Here is a 9,265-nt window from a genome sequence, read left to right as displayed (position 1 = left end):
AGATGGCCAGCACCGAGGGTGGGGGCGCTGCAGGGACCAGGAGCAGTTTGGGCGAGGCCTGGCCTAATCTCCCCTCCCCAGGGCCTGGGTATTGTCCGCCTGGCCGCCAAGGGTCATTCATTGGCTTTCCTGGTGGGCGGTTCTGACAGGCCCCTTGTCTCCATGGGCAAGGCCCGGAGGCCGTGGCTGAGCGATGGCCAGGGGGCCTTGGGCTCGTTGTCTCTGTCAACGGGGTGGGGGTGGGGAGGGCAGCGTCCTCATCCCTGTGCCTAGTCTGGTCTGGCCTGTCAGCCAAACTGTCCCCAGTGCAGGGCCAGGAAGGAGGAGCTAGCAGCTGGGGTGTTTTCCCTTTGGGGTTGCCCTGAACCCACAGAAGTGGGGCTTGGTCATCAGCTCTTAGGTGACTGGGCATGTCTCTCTACTCTGCGTCTCCAGGGAATAGGGAGACGCTGCCTCTCAGGCGCACACAGGGCACTGCCAGAGGAGCCGTGTGAGTGTCGCATCTCAGTGTAGGGGAGCATGGTTGTCTGGGGAAGCAAGAGGAATCCATTAAAAACACCAAACATGTTAACACCTTTGACCCAACTAATTCTTCCGCATGGAGTTTATGCTTGGGAGACACCCAATGAAGTGAGCATGAAGATGTTTATTGCCATATTATGGATAATACAGAAAAAAATGGAAGCTACCTATGTCCAACAAATACATTATGACTTGGCCCCTTAAAGAAATATTATGAAACCATTGAGAGTGAGAATTATAAAAACAACATAGTGAAAAGAAAACTGCCAATGACATAGCAGTAAAGGAAAAACAATGAATGCAAGTTAAGATGCCTGGAGCAGCAGCAGCTCTGTGTGATGATGAGGCAGCCAGCGTGTCCAAATGCAACCTGTCACACATGACGAGGCCCTTGCATGGAGAAGCGTATAGCACTTTACCCATAACCGCCCAGACGTGGAAGCAACCAAGATGCCCTTCCACAGGCGTGTGGATAAGTAAACTGTGGTCTGTTCAGACAACAGAATATTATTCAGTGTCTAAAGGAAGCGAGCTCCCAGACCATGAAAAGACACGGAGAAAACTGAAATGCGTGGTACTAAGGGGAAAGTGCCAGTTTGCAAAGTCTGCATTCCATATGATTTCGACTATATGACCTTCTGGAAACGGCAAAACCACGAAGACCATGAAGAGACCAGTGGCTTCCAGAGGCTGCGGGAGGGGAGGGGTGAACGGACGGAGCCCAGAGGGTTTGTAGGGCAGTGAGACACTCCGTGTGACCCCACAATGATGGCGACAAGTGGCTACCCTCTTGTCCAAACCCACAGAACCCACCGTACTGGGAGCGAACGCCGACGTAAACCGTGGACTTGGGGTGGTCGTGACGCGTTCATACGCGTTCACCAGCTTCACGGAGGCACCGCTCTGGGGAAGGGTCTTGATGACGGTACAGGACACCCCACACGTGTGAATCAGAGGGTAGTTGGGAAGTCTCTGTACCTTTTGCTCAGTGGACTGGGAACCACTTCAAAAAATAAAGTCAACTTAAAGGGTGGGGGGAAGAACGTTGGGGCAGCAAGATTGAAAGACCCGGGTCCATGACGTGCTTGGGCTGCCTCCCACCGGAGACCCGCTGCTGCCAGGGAAAAAACAGCCCCTTTGTTCACGGCCCTGAGGTTGGTTGCAGCCGGGCATTTCCAACCGATACACGGACAGAGACTTGAAAACACAGCGGCTGGTGCACAAGATTCGGAGTCAGAGAAACCCACGTTCCAGCCCCACTTCTACTCTGTTACCGTGTGACTTTGGGCGAGCCACTTCCCCTCTGAGCCTCGGTCTCTTCAGCGGTAAAATGGAGCTAATGCGCCTACCTGCCAGGCTTTTCAAGGATGCAAAGACAGGACAGACCTGGAAGAGCTCCGTTAACAGTGCTGTTTAGGTTTAGTTGAATTAAGCTAAAAATCTGAACTAAAACAAAGGAAAGAAATGAGCTATCATGTGAGAGGAAGGGAAATGATCATGAATTTGTTCTTCTTGGTTTTTTTTTTTTTTTTTTTTTGGTCTCAAACATTCTTCAAGGCTGCTCTGGCTCTCCCTCTTCTAGGCGGTGACCCACCCTAGAGTGGAAGGGTCTGGACCCGGGGCAGGGGCTGCTGATGTCCCGCAAGGAGCTGGCGGTAGGTGGAGCTCGAGGTGCACGGCAGAGCCGGGCCGGGTGCTGGGCTCCGCACCTTGGCCCTGGCAGGCGGGCGGGCACTTGGGAGACTCGGCATCAGCGCCTGTGACTTGAGGTAAAAATAATCAGGGAAGGACAGCTGCTTCCTTGTCAGCAACCAAGAGGGAAATAAAGCTCACGTCCCCTCCAGCGAAAACCTGCTCTCTGGGTCCCCTGGCTCCTGCCACCAACTGCTCCATGTCTGCGTGCCAATCCAATTTGAACGCCTGTGATTCACCCCAGAGAGGGTTTATTTTAACTTCATCAAGCGCAGAGAAAAACATCCAGGCTGGAGTGAGCGGGAGGGGGGCGGGCAGGTGCGTGGAGGCCCAGGCAGGGGACGGGGTCCTGGGCCTCCTGCCCCCCCAGTGGTTGGACTTGGGGGTTCCCTCCTCCTGATCTGGTTTAATGGTTGACCACGTCGCTGTGATGCAACCAAGGCTCAGCGAGCACCTGGCAGGTGCTCCCTGAAATCAAGGGGATGGTGTCCTGACTCCTCTGCCCAGCTCAGGAAGTCCTTTCTGATGTCCCAAGCCCCCTCTCCTGTCCCCTCTTTTCTCCAAACACCCGCTGGGACGGAACCAGGCTTCTCTCGAAGGCCCAGACGTGCTGCTTCTCGCCCGACGCCGGGCCTTTGTACGCGCCGTGCCGTCCGTCCGAATGGCCGCTCCCCTGTTTCCCTGCCTGGTGGACGTCCAGAAACTCTGGGGTGTTCTTAGCCGCACTTCGAGGCTCAGCTTGGTGTCACTGGCCACTCTCCTGCTGCTCCAGGAGGAGTGAGCTGCCGTCTGTGGGTTCCTGCGGGACTTGGTGCGTCCCTCCGTTTCAACAAGGAAGGGGGCAGGGCTGCATCTCCCTTCCTTCCTCTCCCCTCTTCTGTCCCCTCTCCACCAGCTGCCGGGGCTGGGTGCCGGGGGTAGATGGGAGTCCCGGCCACCCCCGCCCTCACACAGTGCTGCATGGACAGCGTCGGCCCAGGGATGGGTGGTTCTCGGGCTGTGGGGACGGTGTGGTAAGAGCTGCCCAAAAAGAGTTCTCGAGGCCAATCTCTCTGCACCTGGATCAGCCGGCTCTGAAGCCGGCACCGGTCAGTGTTGCTAGCAACCAATGATCCAAAAGGCCAGGTCACCAAAAGTCAATTAATAAATGATTAACGCATTTAAGAAATGGGCCATTTGCCAAATGAATCAGATGCATCTATTAAACAAAAATCGTTTCTTTTACCTGGGGGTTGGAAGCAAGTCCATGACTGTGGCAGAGAACTGCTCACCCTTAGGAAATCAGCTTCTGGTTTCCCGCTGAGCATCTGCCTGAGGGACGAGGGACGTGGGGCAGCTGTGAGATGGGAACTGTCTGTCCGTCATGAGCTGGCTTGCTTCCTTCCTTCCTTCCTTCCTTCCTTCCTTCCTTCCTTCCTTTCTTCCTTTCTTCCTTCCTCCCTCCCTCCCTTCCTTCCTTTCTTCCTTCTTTTCCTTTTTCTTTTTTTTAACCCTCCCCTGCAGACATTGTTGTCGATTTTAGAGAGAGGGGAAGGGAAGGAGAGAGAGGGAGAGAAACATCAACGTGAGAAACATCAATCGGTTGCCCCTTGTACACGTCTTACTATGGGACCAAACCCGCAACCTAAGCATGTGCCCTGACTGGGAATTGAGCCCATGACCTTTCGATTTACAGGACGACACTCCAACCAACTGAGCCACATCGGCGAGGGCAGAGCTGGCATTTTCTGGTCCTCCACATCATCAGGTCATGTGGGCACAACCGCTCTTCCTCAAATGATGAAAATCATACGTTGGAGTTTGGGCCCCACCAGGCCCAGAGGACGGAAATCGTATGCCTGTGAGGCCCAGGTCTCTGAGCCTCTTGCCTCCCTCTTCTAAGGACCCTTGTGGTTGCGCTGACCCCCCCTGCGGAGTCCAGGCTGATCTTCCACTTCAAGACCCTTAACCTAGTCACATCTGCAAAGTCCCCTTTGGTCTCTTTTGCCATGTAAGGTGACATCTTCACAGGTTCTGAGGATTAGGGTGTCGACATCTTTGGGGGGGCATTATTCAGCGTGCTGCACCGACCAATGATGTGGGCATTCATTCATTCATTCCATTCATTCATCCAATGGTCCAGTGTTCAGCCAGAGCCTTGCTGGAGGTGGGAGGAGTTCCTCACCCACGGCAAACCAGAGGCTGCCGTGTCCTGCCCCCACCCCAAGCCGTGTGGCTGCAGCCCCACCCCACCTGACCCCGTGGCTCGGCCCCCGCATCACTGTGGATGTGGGCACGTCCGTGGAGGTCAGTCTGGGCTCCTTTCTCTCTCGGCTGGAGAATGAAATAAACATAGCCCGCTTCCGATGCAGCAAGGCTCACGGTGCCTGGCACTTCACGCGCGTTCGTTTGCCTTTGCCAAGCCGAAGGGTGGGCGTCTCATCTCCTTCACAGGCGTGGAAGGCTCGGAGAGGCCAAGCGGCTTGCCCAGGGTTACACCGAGTGGCAGTGGCAGGTCGGAACCGAGACCTAGGGGACTCCACGTCCTGCCTCCTCTCCCTTTGTGGACCCACGGACGGGCCCCAGCCTCTCCTGAGCTCTGAGTCATTTTTCCTGCAGCCCCAGTGTCGAGTTCTAGTTCAGTTCCCTCTCAGTTCAGCAGGAGTTCACTCTGGGCTCTTGGGAACAGAAGACATTAGGCTTCCTGGACTGGGGGCCCCCTGGCCCCCTGGCCCCCAAACTGCTGTCACCTTTTAATAGATTTCTTGGGGAACGAGTAATTTGTTGCTGTTGCCGGCTTGGCGTTCGGCAGGAAGTCCCTGCGGGCTAGAAGGTCAGCGTGGAGCCACTCAAAGGCGGCGGCTGGAGGAAGATGCTGGGTCAGGGCTGGCCGCTTAACACAGCCGCGCCGCCAATTACTGGCCGGCCTGCTTCCTGCCGCAGACGTGCCCAGGGCCAGGGCTTTGAACCCTCGCAGGGAGGCCAGCTTCCAGTAAACAACCCAGGGCAGCGGGCAGATTGACAGCAGAGATGCAGGAGGATGGGCCGGTCACTGGTGCTGTTCGCTGCTTCTGCTGGCAGGGGGGACAGAACCATAGTCCCCTGGGGCGGGGGGTCCCCACAGTAAGGGGCACAGGGTTGGGGGTGCATCAGTGGTTGAGCCCCACTGCCAGGTAGACAGGCTCCTGCCATGTCCGGTGGGGTTTCTTGACCATAGTTTCTTGGCTAAGGAAGGTGATTTTTTCCGGGGAGGGGAATGAGCCGGAGCTAGGTCCCCTTCTCAGCCGCCGCCCTGGGAGCAGGGGTGGAGAGAAAACCCACGGACGGACACCAGCACTCTGCTCCTTTCTCTCCCCCCGGGAGAGCCCCAGAAATACGCTGGGAGCGAGTGTGGTGCTGCTGCGCTCCCACCGCCCTGTTATGTGGCAGGAAGGTGGTGGGTTCATGGTACGACTCTGCTCATGTGAAGTTCTAGAAGTTTCAGATTTCAGACACTGGCTGCCTTTATGAGGGACTGACTAGAAGGCGTATGAGGGAACTTTCTGGGGGTGGCCGAAAGGTTCTATGTTTTGGTCGGGGTGCTGGTGACACATTTCTCAAAACCCAGCCAGCAGGGTCCTTAAAATCTCTGCATTTCACTGCACACACACTACGCCTCAACAAGAGAAAGAGGGGGGTAAAGAAGGAGGAAGGAGATGCGGAGGCCGAGAGAACCTGGGGACACACGCACTCACATGCTTTCCCTTCTACTCTTTCCTTTCCTTGGGAAGCTGCAAAAGAACACAGTTTTTCTTCATCTTTGTGCCATCATCAACCTCCTTCTGGGCGCCAGAAATGAACAGATGAGATGTGAGATGAAATGCCCAAATGGGTTGGTGCCCTGTCTCCTTGAAGCCAAGCCATTCATGAAAGCTAGGCTATTACTGCTTCTGAGATGAAGAATTCTGAATCTGCTGCCCTTGCTGCCTGCTAACCTCCTGCAGGCCCGCCATGGGTCCGGAGGTGAGTGGCTGCTCCCTCGGTCCGGGAGGCTGGGTGGCCCCAGCGAGCATTCCCCACCACGTCCGGAACACCGTATTGCGCCAGAAATCGAGTAAGAACTCGAACTGCCGGGGGCCAGTTTGAAAGAACTCCAGTGGTTAGATCTGGGACAACGGGAGATCAAAATGATGAATAACAAGAATGGATTATAGTTCTGGCTGGCATAGCTCAGTGGATTGAGCTCGGGTTGCAAACCAAAGCATCGCAGGTTCGATTCCCAGCCAGGGCACATGCCTGGGTTGCAGGCCACGGCCCCCAGCAACCGCACATTGATGTTTCTCTAAAAAAAAAAAAAAAAAGAATGGATTATAACACATAGAATAAAAAAAGAATCCTTGAATTTCATTATATTTTATTTTATGATGGTTATTTTTTTACTCTCACCAGAGGACATTTTTTCCCCATTGCTTTTAGAGAGAGAGGGAGGGAGAGAGAGAAACATCCGTTGGTTGCCTCCTGTTCGTGCCCGGACCTATGCACCTGGACTGGGGATGGAATCCGCCACCCAGGCACGTGCCCTGACCGGGAATCAAGCCTGCAACCTTTTGGTGACAGGACGACGCTCCAACCAACTGAGCCACACCAGTTGGGGCAGAATCCTTGAATTAAAAAAAAATAATTAAAAAAACAGAGGGAGCAGAATAAGGGGAAGCGCTTCCTTACAGAAGAGTGCCACCCAAGGACGGAGAAAATCTTACACTCAACGTCACGATGACTGATTTGGGCAAAACACATCACGTGGATGCTAGCTCTCAGCCCTGGGAGGAAGACCGGGAAGAGGGGATGCACAGTCTTGAAGAGTCACCCACATTATCACTTTTTAACGACAACGAGAAAAAGGTGCCTGTACAGATGGAGGAAAACGACAGACACCAGCTCTCGGAAATGGTTACACGGAACACCACTCACTCTGGGACAAGCCGACATCACACGCCCCCTGGTGGGGTGCCCCGAGAAGGACACAGCGTGACTCATGACGCGCAGCTGCCAGAATCATCAGGTAAATCCACGGTGACGAGCATTCTGCCGAACAGGTGGCTGACCTCCGCATGAGGAGAGGGAGAAAGGGCCGGAGAGGGTTCCAGACGGAAGGAGTCTGACCAGCCTCGGGATGACGTCACTGGGGGGGTGGGGGTGGGGCCCTTGTGGGGATCCTGGGTCACAAAGACCCCAAAGGTGAGATGGGGGACATGGGGGTGAGGACTGGGGATCAGATAATAACACCGAACCCGTCTTCAATTTCCTGAACGTGACCACGATGTTGTGGTTTTGTCGGCAAATGTCCTTGTTTTTAGGAGACTCTTGCTGAAGCTTTTAGGGACAACTGTATTCACCGAACGATCCTTAATTGGATCCTGAACCACAAAAACCATGATGGTGATTATTATTGGCATCACTGGGGAAATTCGAAAGTGGGCTAAATATTAGGTGAAAATGCTGAATCCGCAGAACAGTTTTGTGGTTGTGTAGGAGAATGTCCTTCGTTTTCAGAGTGTCATGCTCTACACTTAGGGGTAGGGTGTCGTGAGACGCTCAGTTGGTTCTGGAGAGAGAGGGAGGGGGCTGGGGGAAGGGCTCATTGTGCTACTCTGGGACCTCCCGAGGGTTTGAAACACTTCAGAAGAAAACGGGGGAAACTAGTGACTATGCGGGGCGGAGAATTTGACGCAAACAGGAAAAGAATGACCTGCTATCCCACTGAGGAAGTAGCATGATTGGCAATAGGACGCATTTCTTTTTTACATATATAATGTAATGTGCACGCACATGCGTGAAGCTGGCACCACATACATTCCACTTGTGTTTGCCCTTTCTCCCGTGTCATCACATGTGCATTGAAAACACAATTTTTAATCACCTCATACACGCCACGATGCATTAGTTAGCCATCTTCCCTTTGTTTGACGTTAAAGCAGTTTCTGAATTTTCATTGTAACATTGCTGCATATTGTAACATGTAGTCCATTATAATATACCCAATACATATAATCCGTTGTCCATATGTCTAAGATATAATCCATTATAAAATGTAATCTGAGTATATTCATTATAAACAACGCTACAACGAACATCTTTACATACTGATTTTTGTCTGAGGATAGAGCCCTAGACGGGGAATTTTAGAAGTAAATGTTCTGAATTTTTTTCAAGGACCTTGAACTACTACTTTGTAAAAATAGTTTTATTGAAGTCTAATTGATATATGAGAAACACTGCACGGGTTCAATGTACCCAGTTTGACGAGTTTGGGTGTTTGCCTCCCCCCCGGGGACCGTCACCCAGTCCAGGCGACACACGGGTCCATCCCCTCCCCTCTCCGCGGTCCCTTTTTTCCCAGGAGTCCGTGCGCGGCAAGAGCGCTGAACCGGACAGCTGCCCAGGGGACACACGTTACCTCTAGGCCCCTGTCATAGGGGATCTTGAACTACTTGGCAGATGGCTTTCCAGAACGCGTGTACCACGTCCCGCTCCAAACTGCGTGAGCAAACTCACGCAGACCACCCCTCACCCTGAGGATTATTACTAGAAATAAGTCTGCCCTATCTGATAGGAAAAAACAGTGCTGCCGGTGGGAATGGTTCCTCACTCATCTTGTTCCACTGCTGGAACGTGGGCGACTCTCCCATCTCCCGCACGCCCTCCGGCACCCCCCACCCCTCCGGCCGACCTCCGTCCCCAGCCTTGCAGCTGTGACGTCACTCTCCCCCGGCCCAGGCCTGCCCTCCTCCCAGCCTGCTTCCTCCCTCCACCTCTCGCCCATCCTTCACCTTTGCCTGCCTGAAGATTACTACCCGCCCCCCGACCTCTGACCTTGCTCGCTCCGCACCCTCTGCCCACTCTGCTGCGGTGTCTGGCTCAGACTCAGGACTTGAATGGCTCTCTGTCTGCTGCTGGAGAACTCCCACCCCTCCCCCCTAACCCAGACCTCCAACACGTGTCCCAAAGGGACCATACGCCCACCTACTCAAGTCGGACCCCCGCAGAGAACGGTGATTCTGCCTGTTCCCTGCTCCGCACATTTACCCTCTGG

The sequence above is a fragment of the Phyllostomus hastatus genome, unplaced genomic scaffold (assembly GCF_019186645.2).
Source record: "Phyllostomus hastatus isolate PE091 unplaced genomic scaffold, TTU_PhHast_1.1 phas_contig_495, whole genome shotgun sequence".
In the NCBI taxonomy this organism is placed as follows: domain Eukaryota; kingdom Metazoa; phylum Chordata; class Mammalia; order Chiroptera; family Phyllostomidae; genus Phyllostomus; species Phyllostomus hastatus.
Note: the sequence above shows the minus strand (reverse complement) of the source record.